Below are 17,399 nucleotides of genomic sequence, written 5' to 3'. Positions count from 1 at the left end.
ACAACAAACAAACCTGCAGGGCCTCAGTTTTCCCATCCACTAAATGGCTCAGGGCAGATTTCGTGAATTTATAAACATGGCCGGGACTAGGGTGAGAGAGCGAGGCACTCACCACGTGTGACAAAAACCTCAGCCATCTAGATACATATTTTATTGCAATATTTAATGTAAAGGAAGCCATGATGAACAGAACATCACTATTTTTGAAATAAACACAGGATCTGACAGGGCTGGGGCTAGAGAGTAGCAAAGGAGGTGGTTTGCACCAGCGCAGAATCAAATCTTGTCTTTCTTTAAAATTTTAGTTATTTTGTTCATCATGGATTATTTCTGCATTTATTTTGACTTTTTAAAATATGGCATTTATACAGTATTTATCTGGATGGTGAGTGTTTTGGGGTGCCCCCTTAGGTTCAGGATTTGAGAAAAGTGCCTCACTTGCCTCACCCCAGCCCTGCCCTAATCTGTCTTTGAGGCTGCAAGAATCGCCAGACCTGATTTTTCAAGAATGCCTGGAAATCTGGATTTCTCTTTGTGAAACAACCTGATTTTTAAATGTTGGCAACGAATTTAGAATTTTACAGCATTTGTGGGCCACCAGTTTGCAACCCTTGTGCAGACAGTAATTCCTCCTGTGGGATGGAGCTGGGGAGTGAGATGCTGTCCCCAGGCACCTGGTTCTGCCTGTGCACTGCAGGGGGTGAGCAGGGAGGTTCCTGCAGGGATGACAGCAGCCGTGGGGGGGCCCAGCTGGGAGGCCAGCAGCTCAGATCACAGAGTAACAGTGTTGCACAAAGTTCTGGAAGTCCCAGAATACGGTGGCTCCATCTTCCTGTATAGGAAAGTCTCCCCTCCATGACCGCTGGGTACTTTTGGAGACAAACCAAATGTTTCCCAACATCAACGAGGGAGCATGTTAAAAATGCACATTCCAGGCGTTCAGTTCCTTTCAGGATTCTGGTTCATTCGATTTGGGTGGGGGCCCAGGAGTCTGCATTTTACAATCAAGGCCCAGGAGTTAGGATATTAAGAAACCCTGGACAGGGTTGGGCAAATGACCTTGAGTTTAACCTCTCTGAGACTCAGTTTCCACCCCTGTGAAACGGGGGGTAATATCGTCTCGCCTCCTAGCCTTATGCAGAGCGTTCAACGAGAGGAAGCAGTTATTATTATTATCTTGCAGGTCAAGCGCCTGATTAGGAGGGGATATTCTCCCCCCGCACGTGAGGTAGGGTTCGTATTTGAAGCCGCGGCCCCACCCGGGATTCGAACTCGCGAAACGCCTCGCGCCTCCTCGACGTCACTAAGTCACCTCTGAAACTCGGCTCGCCGCCCCGCTGCGGGGTGCCCCACACTGTACCTATTTGCATATTAGCATAGCTCCTCCCCCCTGCGCCTTCTTCCCTTGCGGGTGGCCAGCAGCGGTGCCACTCAACGCTCCGCCTCCCGGCCCCGCCCACGCCCCACGCCCCACCCCCTCTCCCTGGCGCAGCCTACCCCGCTGCCTGCCCTGCGCCCCGCCCCGAGCCCTGGCTCCCGCCGCCGGCGCCCGCGATTGGCCGCGTTGGGCGCCAATGCCCGCCCCGTGCGAGCCGCCCCCGCCCCCGCGGAGGGGAGCGAGCGCTCGCGGGCCCGTGGTGGGTTCGGCTGCGCTGCGTGAGGGGCTGAGGCGGTCGTGGTGGCGCGAGCGCAGGTAAGGGCGCGTGCGGCCGCGATTTGCGCCAGGGTCTGCCGCCACCGCCTCGAGTGCCGGGGGCAGGGCGCGGCCGGGGCGGATGGGAGGCCCGGGCGGCCGCGGGTGGCGAGTTCTGGAACGGCTGCGGACGGAATCGGGGGTCGGGGTCTGTGAGGAGTGGCCGGGGATCCGGCTTAGGGGTTGGGGTCGGGGTTCCTGAAGGGGATGCTGGGCTGGGGGTTTGGGGTGGAGTTGGAGGCTGGAGCTGGGGGTCGAGGTTAGCTGGGGAGGGGACTGCGATGGAGTTGGGGGTCCCGGTGGCCGAGGAGGGTGATAGAGGAACTCGGGCTCAGGGTGAGCTGGCACAGGGCCAGAGAGCTGAGTTGGGAGGAGCCGAGGGAAGAGGGGGCGTCAGGCTCCTTTCAGAAAGCTTCCGAGGGCTATCAGGAGAAATGGAGAGTTAGGAGTCTGTGAGTGATGAGAAAGGAGGGGTGGGGGAGGGAGGTGGGATAGAAGCTGAGAGACAACCCCCCCCCGGTTTTGCAGGAGGTTGATTATTCCGGAGGAAATGGGGGGATCTCGGTTAGAAGTCAGTTATGAGGATTGTGGAGGGGAATCCCCCCCACTTTGGCTAATCACCTGGTGTAGAAGGGGGCATGGGGCAGAAACCCCTTGGCAAGGCAGTGAGCTGCAGGAGATGGGCTTTGGACACACTTTGCAAGTTCGGTTTCTGGGAGGCAGGGTGCAAAGGGGAAGCAGAAAGGCTCGTGTTGGTGACCGAATTTTCCAGGAATTTGGGGGCTCAGGAGCCCGGAATCAAAGTGGGAGTTTTGTGGACAATGATATTGAGGGAAGTGGGTGGCGCTTTTATTTTTCCTGGGGAGCGGGGGTTGCTCAGGGCTGGAAGGTGGGCGGTAGAAGACAGGCGTGATGAGCAGCAAAGAGCCTTCCCCATTGCTAGGTGTCAGCGAGGCAAACGCCAAGTTCACAGACTTGTTCAGTCGCGTGCTGTGGTCTTGCACGGGTTGAGAGTGTAGCGGGCTCTGGAAGGTGGGCCTGTGTCCCCATGTCCACTCGGGCTGCTTGCTTGGCTGTGTCGCCTCTGGGGATTTAGTTTACTCCTCTGTAAAGTTGGGATAATAAAATAGGAGCAGGTACCTCACAGGATGGCCGCGAGGGTCAAATGAGGGGATGCGTGTACCTCGCACGCTCCTGGCACATGGCAAGGGTACATGTGCGTTGATAATAATGTTCTAAATTAAGGTTTTTTGGGGGGGAGGAAGGTGGGTGGGTAGAATTACTGGGTTGTCAGGGAGGGGAGAGAAGGAATCACTTGAAGCTTGACACCAGTCCCTCAATCTTGGGGTGCACATAAGAATCCCCTCTGGAGCTTTAAAAAAGAATCTGCAAAAACAATTGTTTCTTCATGTTATTAAAAATGAGGGGAAAACAACAACAACAAAAGCCAGGTCTGCGTGCACCTGCCTGGATTCTGAAACTTTATCGAGGAACAAGCACATCTACTTAAGAGAAAGCTTCTCGGGTGGTTTTGATTAAGTGTACCCCACAGGAGCCATTCGGATGTGTGCCCTGAAGGGGACCACTGGGCCACGACTATATGAGCTTTACAGCTTGGGTTCTCGTGATGGACCAGGGTCCTTCCCCTTGGCAGTGCTGACAAACATCGCACTGCTGGCATTGGGGCTGGGTCTGTGGGGGGCCGTCCTGGGCACTGGGGGGCGTGGAGTAGCATCCCTGGCCCCATCCACTCAATGCCAGGACTCCTCCCCCGCCAGTGTGACAATGACAGATGTCCCCAGACGTCACCCCCTGCCCCCAGGGAGCAGAATCACCCCTGGTGGAGACACCTTTCGGAAACAAAACTAAGTTATTTTCTCCTTTAAAGGTCACACCTCACCTTTGATCCTTAGGAAGTATGGCCATTCAGATTTGGGTTAGTTTTTATATCATCTCGTGTTCTGGTTTTGAGAGGAAAAAAAAATCACACCGCTTTTAGAGAATTTTAGAAATGCTGACTTCTTTCTAGGTGGGTCTTTTGTGTGGCTTTTGAACACCTATACTGATTTTGAATATAGGATTAATTGATTGGCCGCAGTCACTGGAAGACGCCTACATTTGCGATTTGTTTCCTTGGCTGTAACCTAGTGCAGGAGGCTTCTACAGGAGCTTGAGTTCTTCCAGTGGTTCTTGGTCGCCACCTGCAAATAATTGTGACGGAGGCCATTGTTTTCTGCTCCATGTTTCATAAAGCCTGGGGCCCTATAGTTTGAAGGGAAAGACAACTGAATATGAATTACCCTGACACACAGACAGTTCAGCTTCCTGAACTGAATGGAAGCATTTTTCTGGGTACACCCTGTTGTGGTGTAAAAAGTGCCTTCTTCTCACTTCTCAAAGTGTTATTACAGGTTTTCTCATTTGCATCTGGAAACAAATAGTCGTCTTTAAAATTGGATTTCCTATGGCATTTATGTTGTTTTCCTTTGGCTGTGCCGAGGGGCATGCAGGATCTTAGGTCCCCAGCCAGGGATTGAACCCGTGTCCCCTGCAGTGGAAGCGCACTCTTAACCACTGGACCGCCAGGGAAGTCCCAGGCATTTGTGTTCTTGAAGCTCCTGTGTAATTTCTTAGGGAAGCGTGGTTGGGCCAGACTTCCATGACTTTGGAACTTTCTGGAGCTTTCTAGAGAGGACGGTACCCAGGACAGTTGCGTGAATGCTGGGTGTTGACCCAAACTTCAACCCCTTCCATTGCTCCCTGCAGGCTGCTGTGTCTTCACAGCCCAAGGGAGATGGGCCGAGCCACGTCTTTGTTCTGGGAAGGTTTGTCTCCTGCAGGCCCCGTCCTTGACAATGTCAAGGTTTGCCATGTTCAATGCTTATTTCAACACCTCTGGACCTCGCTTTTCACTGCTTCTCTCTTGTGCTGCCCTTGGGCATGGCGTCTCCCTCCCTCTCTTCAGGGTCTAGAGAAAAGTGTTCATTCCGTATGTCACCCAGGAGACCTCAGAGACCTGACTGGGTCACTGAAAAGGTGGGTGACTTGTCCCAGGCACTCACATCCCGCCCCCTCCTCGTCCACGCTGTGACGTTGCATCTTGTCTTGCAAGCTGGTGGATAGGGGGGCTTGTGGGCAGCTCTGAGACTCTAACAGAAAGAGTACCAGTTCTCCCTGAGAACCTTGCAAAGGGCAAAAGTCTTACTTTTTTATTTTTTAAATTGAGGTACAATTGCCATTTCATAAAACTCAGCCACTTTAGCACACAGTTCAGTTTTTTCATACGTTTATCGAGTTGTGCAACAATCTCTAGAAACCCGTCTTAGAACCTTCCATCACCTCAGTAAGATCTCCATCCCCATGAGCAATCACCCTGATCCCCCCTCCCCAGTTGACAACCACGAATCCACTCTCTGTGTCTGTGGATCTGCCTGTGCTGGATGTTTCCCATCAGTGGAATCACACACTGTGTGTCCTTCTGTGTCTGGCTTCTCTCTCTGAGCATCGTGTTCTCAGGGTCCATCCACGTGGTAGCAAGTGTCAGGGCTTCTCTCCTTTCGTGGCTGAGTGACGTTCCCGTGTGTGGAGGGACACGTGTTTATCCGTTCACCTGTCGGTGGACATCTCGGCTGCTCCCACATTTTGGCGGTAAAGAATCGTGCTGCTATGTAAATGGTTTTTTTCCTGGGCATTTGACAGCCCACTAAACTGAAGCTCAGAGGTTGGGGGTGGTCATGCGGGCATCAGCACCCCCGGATCTGCCTTTCTCTCTCCCGTCTGTGTTTCTTCCCCCCTTGAGTTAAGTGTTTCCCCGTCTCTTGATCAGAACATCCCAGCTGGCAGATCAGCCTCTGGTCTCTCCTGCTCCGATGGGTTGACCCCCCCCCCACCCATGACCAGAATCTTCTCTCTAAAGCTGAGATTGGTTCGTCATTTTCCCGCCACCTTCACCAGCTCATCACCCACTCGACAAAATCGAGATTGCTTCCTTGGGCCTTGGTGGCACCGGGGAGTTGGGCCCACCCCACCTTCGGAGTGACCTTCACTTGGCCTCCAGTTACCACCGCTCCCGGTCCTCCTGGCCTCCCGCCCAGCTCAGGCCCCCCGGCTTTCCTGGATGGTGCAGTGTGCTGTCTCCTTTGTCTGAAATCTTCCTTCCTTCCTTCCTTCCTCTCCCCAACAAAGGCTGGTTGTGTGCCTATTTTAAGCTTCAGACCGGGTGCCAGGCTCCGGGAGCACCACGTGAATGGGACGCTTGTGTGCGTGTGGGGCGCAGCGTAGAGACGGGGCCCCGGGGCCTTTCTGTCCCTGGCCCGGCTCTCTGAGTTGGGGTCCCTGGGGGTGGCGGAGATGGGGGCCCAGGCCTGTGTGTTCCATGAGCTCCCCAGGTACGCGGCGACAGGAAGAAGTCTGTTGGGGGGCGGAGAGGTGGGGATGACACCTGTGCATAGGACGTCAGGGGCAGAGGCCAGAGAGAAGGTTTGCACCGAGAAGTTTGCCAGGGCCAGGGTCTCCCCTGTCCCTGGGCACGCTAGACCCTGGGGCTGGTCATCCTCTATCCGGGGCCCTCCTGGGCACCGTGGCTGTGGAGCAGCTCCCTGGCCTCCACCCTGTCGATGCCGGGATGCAGTGCCGAGGGGGAGAAACTGATTTGTAGAAGTTGCTCCCCTTTTTGGAGTTTCTGAAAATTAACTGTTTGGAGATGATAAAAGACAAAAAGATGACCCATCTTTGCAGTATGTCAATTAGTTTGCTTTCCATGACTGTGGGTGTGCATGGGAGTGTGCATGTGAGTTTCCGCAGCTCTTTGCTAACATGATGAGGTGCCGGGCAAGGGGCCAGGTGAATCTGGGGTGCGAATTAATTTGAAACCTGCCTGCCAGCTCTGCTTTGTGACAGTTACTAATGATCATATCTTTTGTCCTTGGTTGTCAAGACCGTGACCCCTGCCCCTGCCTTCTTAAGAAGCTCCTTAATTTGTTGGACAAAAAAGTCAAGAGAAATCAAAAACAGGAGATGAATCCAGCCAAGTCCGTGCAGCTCCTGTGCTGGAGCAGACAGGCTGTGGCTGGGAGGGTCAGAATAAGGCCCCGGCCCCACCAGCCCTGTCTTTGCCTACTTGTGTGACTTTCCTGGGGCCCCCGTAACAAAGCGCCACAGACCAGGTGGCCTGAAGCAACAGAAATCTGTCTTTTCCCAGTCCTGGAGGCCAGAAGTCTGAAATCAGTGTGGGTCGAGCCGCGCTTCCCCTGGGGGCTCCAGGGCAGGGTCCTTCCTGCCTCTTCTGGCTTCTGGAAGGTGGTAGTTTCCAGCAACTCTTGGTGCTCCGTGGCTTGTAGATGCATCTCTCTGGTCTCAGCCTCGGTCATCACATGGCCATCACCCTGTGTGTCTGTCAAAGAAAACCCAGGGCTGGACGGTAGTTAGAACAGTAAAAACAGACTTTACCCTGAAACGATTGCAACGGGGAAAAGAAACCTCAGTGTGGAACTAGGCTCCACTCTGAATACAGCACGGACAAGCGGGGACGCATAGCCGAGGAGCCGGTGGGGGTCCGTGGATGGAAAATGGCCAAGAGGAAGCATAAGGGAAGATTCTGGTTAAAGGGACCTCTGAAGATTCCGGCTGCAGGTGGCCGGATCAGACATCACCTGGGGGAGGGGCTGAGGAGCCGTAGCAGGTATTGGGAGTTATCAGATGTCGAGGCTGGGGGGGGTCTCAATCAACCAACTTAGCAGGATCCTTGTTAAAACTGGACGATGCAGAGATGAACACGGGAACCCAAATGTCGAGGTCCCATTGAAAAGTTCAAGGTAGCCTGAGTAGAATCGGGTCAAGGAGAGCATCTTTATCAAGGCTCACGCGTGTCCACGTTTCCCTCTTCTGAGGACACCAGTCACTGGCTTAGGGCCACCCTACTTTAGCTCGATGACACCCACAAAGATGCCATTTCCAAATCAGGTCCCATTCCCAGCTACCGGGCCTAGGAAGCGCATGTATCTTTGTGGGGGGACACTGCACCCCACGCCACCTAGAAAGGGGTCACCCTCATGGGGTGGGACTCAGCTTTTGTGGGGCACTGTGGTCCTAGTTTCTAAATGCGCTTTTCCCCTCTCCCCCCGTTCCCTCTCTCTGAACACCAGAAAAGTCAACGTTGGCACCATCTGACAGAAAATGGAGAACTCGGGGCCTGACTGGGCCCCTGGGAGGAAGCGGGAGTTTTCAAGTTCTCGGGGACAGGAGCGTGGAGGAGGTCACAGGTTACCTCGCAGCCCCGGGGAAGCTCTTGGTTATTTGTCATCTGGAGGACGGGGCAGGAACACCCTCCTCGGCAACTTCCAGGTTGTGCAGATCCAGTGAGGTGCCTCTGGAGGAGCTGGTGGGAATTTTCTGCAAATATGAGGCGTTCTTGTTATTAACGTGATGGGTTTGTTTAAGGCAGGGTTTCTCCTCCTCAGCAGTGTGGACACTGGGCGTCCGTCCGGTCATCCTCTCTGGGGGGCTGTCCTGGGCACTGTGGGGTGTGGAGCAGCCTCCCTGGACCACACCCACTCGATGCCAGGAGCCCCCACTCCTGATAGCCATAGATGCCCGAGACATGGCCCAGTGTCCCCTGAGGGGGCAGAGTCACCCGCAGATGGGAACCATTGGGCTGAACTATGTCTAATAAGATTTTACACTTCTATGATTGCACTAAAGTAAAAAGATACTTTTTAAAAATTTTAAATTTTAATTTTATTTATTTATCTTTGGTCGCATTGGGTCTTCGCTGCTGAGCACGGGCTTCAGTAGTTAGCTGCTCCACGGCATGTGGGATCTTCCCGAAGCAGGGCTTGAACCCGTGTCCCCTGCATTGGCAGGTGGATTCTTAATCAATGCGCCACCAGGGAAGTCCCCAAAGATACTTTTTTTAATAGACTTTTTTTTGCTTATTTCTTTTTGTTTTCTGTTTTTATTTTTTGGCTGTGCCGCACAGCATGTGGGATCTTCGTTTCCAGATCAGGGATCGAACCGGCACCCCCTGCACTGGAAGTGCGGAGTCGTAACCACTGGACCGCCAGGGAAGTCCTTTAATAGACTTTATTTTTTTTTAGAGCAGTTTTAGGTTCACAGCAAAACTGAGCAGAAAGTACAGAGGTTTCCCGTACGCCCCTGCCCCCCATGTGGACACAGCCTCCCCCATCATCACCGTCCCCCACCAGTGAGACTTTCGTTATAATCAAGAAACCTACGTGGACATGTCACTATCACCCAGTGTCTGTAGTTGACCTGAGGGTTCCCGCTTAGTCTTGTATGTTCTACGGGTTGAGACAGATATATACGGACATGTATCCACCTTGACAGTACCATGCGGAATAGTTTCACTGCCCTAAAAATCCTCTGTGCTCTGCCAGTTCATCCTCCCTCCCCATTATTTTGTTTTTATGGGCAAGGAGCTAAGAACAGCTTAGTAACCTTGAGTGCCCGTAGGGACAGGTTTAACTCTGTAGTGTACGGAGTTTTATATGAATTATTTCTCCACGGTCTCCACTCCAAAAAGCCATGCTGTCCAAACAGAAACAGGATTTGAGCCTCAGATGTAATTGTATTTTTAAATTTTTTTTTGGCTGTGTTGGGTCTTTGTTGCTCCACATGGGCTTTCTCTAGTTGGTGGTGAGCGGGGGCTGCTCTTCATTGTGGTGTGTGAGCTTCTCATTGCTGTGGCTTCTCTTGTTGCAGAGCATGGGCTGTAAGCGTGCGGGCTTCAGTAGTTGTAGCACGTGGGCTCAGTAGTTGTGGCTCGCAGGCCCTAGAGCGCATGGGCTTCAGTAGTTGTGGCACACGGGCTTAGTTGCTCCTCGGCATGTGGGATCTTCCCGGACCAGGGCTCGAACCCGTGTCCCCTCCATTGGCGGGTAGATTCTTAACCACTGCGCCACCAGGGAAGTCCCTATTTTTTAATATTTTAAAATTTTATTTTATTGAAGTATAGTTGATTTACAATGTGTTAATTTCTGCTGTACAGCAAAGTGAAAGTTATACACATATATACATTCTTTTTTTTTTTTTAATTTTGTTTTCTGTTACGATTTATCCCAGGAGTTTGGATATAGTTCCCTGTGCTCTACAGTAGGACCTTGTTGTTTATCCATTCTAAATGTAACAGTTTGCATCTACTAACCCCAAACTTCCATTCCATCCCTTTCTCTCCCCCGCTCCCCCTTGGCAACCACAAGTCTGTCCTCTATGTCTGTGAATCTGTTTCTGTTTCATGGATAGGTTCATTTGTGCCGTATTTTAGATTCCACGTATAAGTGCTATCATACGGTATTTGTGTTTCTTTTTCTAACTTACTTCGCTTAGTATGATAATCTCTAGTATCAATGTTGCTGCAAATGGCATTATTTTGTCCTTTTTTATGGCTGAGTCATATTCCATTGTATCTATGTACCACATCTTTATCCGTTCATCTGTTGATGGACATTTAGGTTGTTTCCACGTCTTGGCTATTGTGAATAGTGCTGCTATGAACATAGGGGTGCATGTATCTTTTTGAATTAGAGTTTTCTCCAAATATATGCCCATTTGGTGTGTCGTTTTTAGAGCTACTGAAGTATCTGCAGGTTGAAAATGGGGATTGAGAATCAGAGCATCTTGGAAAGTCAGTTGTGGAAGGGCCCCGAGATTGACCAGTCCAGGGGGCGGCATGGCTTATGGGCCAGATCCTCCATCGCCATCTATTTTTGTAAGGCCCCTGAGCTAAGAATGGTTTTTCTGTTTGTTTGTTGTTTTGGCCCTGCCTCACGGCTTGCGGGATCTTAGTTCCCCGACCAGGGATTGAACCCAGGCCCTTGGCAGTGAAAGCACTGAGCTCTAACCGCTGGTCCACCAGGGAATGGGCCACCAGGGAATTCCCAGAATGGTTTTTACCTTTTTCTTTTTCTTTTTAATTGGGATATAGTTGCTTTACAACGTTGTATTAGTTTCTGCTGTATAACGAAGTGAATCAGCTATATGTATACATATATCCCCTCCCTCTTGGACCTCCTCTCACCCCCCATCCCACCCATCTAGGTCAGCACAGAGCACAGAGCTGAGCTTCCTGTGCTCTACAGCAGGTTCCAACTAGCTATCCGTTTTACACAGGGCAGTGCACATACGTCAATCCCAGTCTCCCCGTTCATCTCCCTCCCCCGGCCCCCCGCTGTGTCCACACGTCAGTTCTCTATGTCTGCGCCTCTATTCCTGCCCTTCAAACAGGTTCATCTGTACCATTTTTAAATGGTTGAAAAAAATCAAACGAAGCCTGATATGTCATGACGCATGAAAATTACAGAGTTCACGTTTCAGTGTCCAGAAGCAAAGTCTTATTGGCACAGATCCACATGCATCCGTTCACGTGTTGCTCATGGCGGCTTTCCCACCACACACGAGACGCTAAGGCTCTCAAAGCAGAAAATATTGATTCTTTGGCCCCTTCCAGGAAAAGTCTGGCCACCCCTCTAGTCCAGCTTGTGTGATTTACAGATGGCGAGACTGAGGCCCAGCGGTTTCCCGGGTTCATGGCAATGCTGGGACTTGAACTTGGGGTTTCATAGCTTTTATGGTTTCATTTAAGCTCTAGTATTGGGAGAGCAAATAATACTTGACTTCTGAGACGTTGCCTCTGATGCTGCCTAGTTAGGAGCTTGGATTCCCATAGCCTTCTGGGTGAGCGGGGGTTAATGATTTGGGAACAACTGTATGGAATGGTTATATTTCCCGTAGCATTGTGCCCTACTGAGATGGATCATTGATTTTCTGTAGTGTCATGAGACGTGAGGGACACGCGTCTTAGAAATAACAGGCTCTTAGATTTAAAGAACCGTGGCCTCTGATAGCTCAAAAATAGGTCTCATTATAAGACATCAATTATGTTTATTATAACGTTACTTAAAAATGTACAAACATCAAACTTTGTATATAAATGTCTGTGCTCGTAGCTTTTACATAATGAACAGAAGAAAAGCATGTAAAGTAAATGAAAACAAAATAGTAACACAGTGAAGTAATGGGCATCCAAATGCATATTCAGACGAACGCTTGTAATGTCAGGCGATGGGTGTTTTTTAGAAAGATGTTCCAAGAGCCACAGTTTGCCACGCATAGCGTCCCAGAGCATCCCAGAGCGAGCTTGGAAAAGGCCAGGTTGCGGTGAAAACTAGGCTCCCTTCCCTGGGCTGGGGCTCCTTGCTCAGCACCTGCTGAACTTAGCACTGCCTTTCTCTTTAGGTTGAGAAACTGACAGATTAGTTCTTCCAGGCTGACTTGTAAATATTTGAGGCAGGAGCCAGAAATGGAATTTTTTTCTCCTTCAAATTGCTACTTAATGAAATGCAGAGCTGTTCTTTTTTTTTTTCAGAGTTGTTTTTGACTTGAATGATTGACAGCAGGAGGTGGTGGGAGGAAGCTGGGCTGGTGGGGCTTTGGGGAGGAGCTGGGCGGTTTTTATTGTTTAAAAAAATAGATTGGCTTCGTTCTGTCTCTCTGTCTCTGCCTCTCTCTCTGTCTCTCTTTGTCTCCTTCTGTCTCTGTCTTTCTGTCTCTCTGTCTCTCTTTTTCTGTCTCTCTGTCTCTCCCTCTGTCTCTGTCTCTCTGTCTTTGTCTCTGTCTCTCTCTGTCTCTTTCTATCTCTCTCTCTCTCTGACTGTCTCTTTTTCTCTGTCTCTCTCTCTCTGTCTCTCTTTCTCTCTCTCATCAGACGGTTCCAGGAGCTTCTCAGGGGCTGCGTAAAGAAAACAAAGCATGTCCAGTGATGTTCACAAACCTCACATGTGTGTGCAGTTTGGGGCCATGAAGGACAGGGGACCAGGGTTCTGGAACCTCAGGTTCCAGTTTCAGCTCCATTTCTTTCTTTTTTTTTTTTTTTAAAAAAAAATATTTATTTATTTATTTGTTGTGCCGGGTCTTAGTTGCTGTATGTGGGCTCCTTAGTTGTGGCATGAGAACTGTTAGTTGCGGCATGCATGTGGAATCTAGTTCCCTGGCCAGGGATCGAATCCGGACCCCCTGCATTGGGAGCGCAGAGTCTTAGCCAGTGCGCCACCAGAGAAGTCCCTCAGCTCCATTTCTTATTTCCAAATTGTCAAAGTCCCCCGTCCTCTGGGCCTCCGCTTCCCTCACTGTGAAATGGGGCATAGGATAAGCTGATACTCATGCCCGTCGCTCTGGGTGCCACAGCCAGCACCCCACATGTCGTCTCTAAGAAGGATAGTGGGCTGCATTCTGAGATCTGCTTTTTTAAAAAAATTTTATTGCAGTATAGCTGATTTACAATGTTGTGTTAATTTCTGCTGTATAGCAAAGTGATTCAGTTATACATATATACTCCTTTTCATATTCTTTTCTATTATAGATTATTACAAGATATTGAATATAGTTCCCTGTGCTCTATAGTAGGACCTTGTTGTTTATCCATCCTATATATAATAGTTTCATCTGGCAATCCCAAACTCCCTGTTTCTTTTTAATTAACTTTTTTATTTTGGACTAATTTCAGGTGTCCAGAAAAGTCACAGAGGTAGTACAGAGAGTCCCGTGTACCCCTCACCCAACCTCTACCACCACCAGCATCCTGCTTTCCAGGGGTGCCTTTGCCACCCTAGGAAATCAGCGTGGGTGCATCACCATTGACTCAAGCCCGTACTGAGTTTGGATTCCACTAGCTTCCCCTGATGTCCTTTTCTGCCCCAGGGCCCCATCCAGGATCCCACATGACATTTAGTCGTCACGTCTTCTCAGCCCCTCTGAGCGATGACAGTTTCTCTAACTTTCCTTGTCTTTCATGCCTGGACAGCTGTGAGGAGGACGGGTCAGGAGTTTTGCAAGATGCCCCTCGGTGTGGGTTAGTTTAATGTTTTTCTCGTGATTAGATCGAGGTTACAGATTTGGGGAAGAACCCACAGCTGAGTGCCTTCTCATCCTGTCCCAGGGGTCCCTGACACCCACGTGGCATCACCCAGATGTTAACCTTGAACACCTGCCTCAGGTAGTATTTGCCCCCTCAGGTACGCAGAGGCCCGGATTAGTCTCCTCCCTGCCCCCCCCCCCCCCCCCCCCCCCCCCCCCCCCCCCCGCCACCAGAACTGTTCCCGTCTCCATCCTCTGTGCTGTGAACTTTGCCTTGCATCTTTGCAGTGTGATGTCAGCTTTCTCCTGGTTCGATCATACCCAACAAAGGCTGTGCTCCTGGAAGTGACTTCGGGGAGTTGAAAACTCATTGTCTTGCATATTGTGGCCGCAGACACTGCTGGGTGTTGGGGAGAAGCGTTTTCATCCTACTGTGAGACACATGGGTCCCACCCATCCCAAATCCATGCATTGGTGGGGGGCGGACTTGGACGGTCCCGCTGCTGGTGACTGAAATCCCAGCGGAAGCCAGCCCTTCCTGAGTGTTCTGGCCCAGCTTTGCATAGGTGCCATGTTCTGATCAAAGGAGGGGGAGCTTTGAAACCCCAGGGTAGAGTTTTTTTTTAAAATATGTATTTATTTATTTATTCATTTTGGCTGCGCTGGGTCTTAGTTGTGGCATGTGTATCTTTAGTTGCTGCGTGCGGACTTCTTAGTTGCGGCATGCGGGATGTAGCTCCCCGACCAGGGATCAAACCGGGGTCCCCTGCGTTGGGAGCGTGGAGTCCCACCCCCTGGACCCCCAGGGACACCCCCGAAACCCCGGGGGAGAGTTTTGGCACAGACGGCCCGAGGCTGGGAGGCCTCCCGAGGGCGCTGCTGCCCCTGCCCTCCCGCCTGGGTCCCTGCCTCCGAGCAGCGCCCTGGGTGCTGGCTCACACATTGGAGGAGCATCTGGCCAAAGCAGAGGGTTGCTGGAAAGCAGCCTGCTTTGTGGGGAGGTGTTTGGTGTGTCCTTTAAAAGTGAAACTGGGCACCCCTGGGAGATGTCTGGGAGAAAGCGGGCAGGAATTGCCCCCGCTCTGGGACCTGGGATGGTGAATGGGACCCTTTGTTGCTCCGAAGCCTTTTTTTCAGTGGCCTCTTTACTCAGCCATCAACGTCGGATGGTGCCAGGGGCAGGTGTAGGGACCATCCCATGCATGTTTCCCGCCGCCCCAGGGGAGGGCCCTGCCAGTCATGGTAGTTTCTGGGAATCAATAAATCAGTTTATCACATGCCAGACACCATCCCCCTTCCTTCTCCCCTAGCCCCGCCCCCGCCCATCTCTGCTCAGCACAGTGTGAGCACCCTAACTCACCTCCCTGCATCCACTTCCGCCCACTCTGATTTGTTTTGTTTTTTCATCGTGGTGAGTTACACGTCGCTTTAAATTCACCACTTTAACCGTTTCTAGTGTACAGCTCAGCAGCATTAAGTACATTCACGCTGTTGTGCGACCACTGCCCCCCTCCCGCCCCCGCATCCATCCTGCACCTTTTCATCTTGTGAATTTGCAACTGTCCCCATTAAACACTCCCCTGTCCCCCTCCCCAGCCCCTGACAACCAGGAACCCACTCTGACTCTGTGGATCTGCCTGTCCTGGACGTTTCCCATCAGTGGAGGCACACCCTGTGTGTCCTTCTGCGTCTGGCTTCTCTCACTGAGCATCGTGTTCTCAGGGTCCGTCCACGTTCATATTTTACAGCAGAATAGTATTCCTTTGTACGCATCTGTCACGTTGTTTTGAGGCATTCATCTGTCGATGGGCGTTGAGGTGTTTCCACTTCTCCATTGCTGTGACTCGGGCTGCAGTGAACGTTTGTCCGGCTGTTTTCAGTCCTCTCGGGTGGATAACCAGGAGTGGCATCGCGGGGCCCATCATCTGTTTTTTTTTTTTTTTTTTGGCGGTACGTGGGCCTCTCACTGCTGTGGCCTCTCCCACTCCGGACGCGCAGGCTCAGCGGCCATGGTTCACGGGCGCAGCCGCTCCACGGCATGTGGGATCCTCCCGGACCGGGGCACGAACCCGCGTCCCCTGCATCGGCAGGCGGACTCTCAACCACCGCGCCACCAGGGAAGCCCCCATCATCTGTTTTTAAACCTCTAGATTGTTTGTGCTTCTCTGCCTGGTGGGATTTTCATCCATTTGCTGCTTCTCTCGCAGCTCAGCCCTGGGGGACTCTGGCAGGATTTGAGTTCTTCTGGCTGATTCCATTCACCGGCTCCCCACCTTCATTCTTGTTTCTGTACAGCTGGCCTGGGGCAGCTTTCTCTGCACTGTTGATTTGTCTCCCTCCTGCCTCTGGGGTCGCACTCCTGCTTCCTTTCCCTGGCCTGGAATGCCCTCTGCTCTCTGTTATGACAAACGCCACCTCCTTGCTGCCAGCCTGACCCTCCTACGGCCCCCTGTTCCCCGTGCCTGGCTTCAACTTACTCCTGTGTCCAGTGATGCCACCCTGAACCCACCGGACTCCCAGCCACCTCTGCTCAGCAGTCGCCGGGGGACCTCACCCAGTTTTCTTTAGCCTGAGCTTCAGTGTTTGGTTGGTTGGTTGGTTTTCTCTCTAAAGGAGGCTCCTGCCTCAAGGGCGGTCAAGCAGACCACACAGAATGTTATGTCTAGTAGCCAGCAAGGATTAAATGTGCAGAAAAAAATGGGTTTTTTATTCAGACAAAAGCATGGAAGAGTGAAAAAAGCAGAAGCATGCTGTGATAGAGTGATGGCCCCAAGGACGTCCCGGTTCTGGTCCTGGGGCCTGTGGACATGTCACCTCACGGGGCAGAGGGGACTTTGCGGGTGGGATTAAGTTAAGGCCCCTGAGACGGGGAGGACCCTGGATTCCCGGTGGGCCCAGCGTCATCCCAGGGTCCTTATAAGAGGGAGGCGGGAGGGTCAGACGCAGAGAGAGACGGGAGATGCTGCGCTGCTGGCTGTGAGGATGCAGGAGGGGCCGCGAGCCAGGGATGCGGCGCCTCTGGAAGCTGGAAAAGGCGGGAACCGATGCTCCCCTGGAGGCTCCGGCAGGACCAGCCCTGCCCACACCTGGATTTAGCCCCGTGAGGCCCAAGTCACACTCCTGACCCCCAGAACCATGAGAGAATCAATGTGTGTGTGTGTGGTTATTTTTTTAACATCTTTATTGGAGTATAATTGCCTTACATTGTTGTGTTAGTTGCTGCTGTATAACAAAGTGAATCAGCTATATGTATACGTATAACCCCATATCCCCTCCCTCTTTCGTCTCCCTCCCACCCTCCTTATCCCACCCCTCTAGTTGGTCACAAAGCATGAGTGGGTCTCCCTGTGCTATGCAGCTGCTTCCCACTAGCTATCTATTTTACATTTGGTAGTGTATATATGTCCATGCCACTCTCTCACTTCGTCCCAGCTTACCCTTCCCCCTTCCCGTGTCCTCAAGTCCATTCTCTATGTCTGCATCTTTATTGCTGACCTGCTCCTAGGTTCTCCAGAACCTTTTTTTTTTTAGATTCCATATACATGTGTTAGAATTACGGCATTTCTCTTTCTGACTTACTTCACTCTGTATGACAGTCTCTAGGTCCATCACCTCACTACAGATAACTCAATTTCGTTTCTTTTTATGGCTGAGTAATATTCCATTGTATATATGTGCCACATCTTCTTTATCCATTCATCTGTTGATGGACACTTAGGTTGCTTCCACGTCCTGGCTATTGTAAATAGAGCTGCAATGAACATTGTGGTACATGACTCTTGGAATTATGGTTTTCTCAGGGTATACGCCCAGTAGTGGGATTGCTGGGTCATATGGT

The 17,399-nt window shown here is 51.4% G+C and overlaps 1 protein-coding gene across 2 annotated transcripts in view; it reads left to right on the top strand.

Annotated features, from left to right (window-relative positions):
• The first annotated feature begins 1,567 nt into the window (after positions 1-1,567).
• The window catches only part of GNG7 (G protein subunit gamma 7), a 154,380-nt gene continuing 138,548 nt past the window's right edge, over positions 1,568-17,399 (top strand). For both annotated transcript variants that reach the window (XM_067734480.1, XM_067734481.1), the window contains exon 1: positions 1,568-1,693. The gene's annotated coding sequence lies outside the window, so the exon portion shown is untranslated. The remainder of the gene's footprint in view (positions 1,694-17,399) is intronic.

This window comes from Pseudorca crassidens, chromosome 3, assembly GCF_039906515.1.
Source record: "Pseudorca crassidens isolate mPseCra1 chromosome 3, mPseCra1.hap1, whole genome shotgun sequence".
Classification (NCBI taxonomy): Eukaryota; Metazoa; Chordata; class Mammalia; order Artiodactyla; family Delphinidae; genus Pseudorca; species Pseudorca crassidens.
The sequence above is the reverse complement of the archived record's forward strand: the minus strand, read 5'-3'. Positions and strand labels throughout refer to the sequence as shown.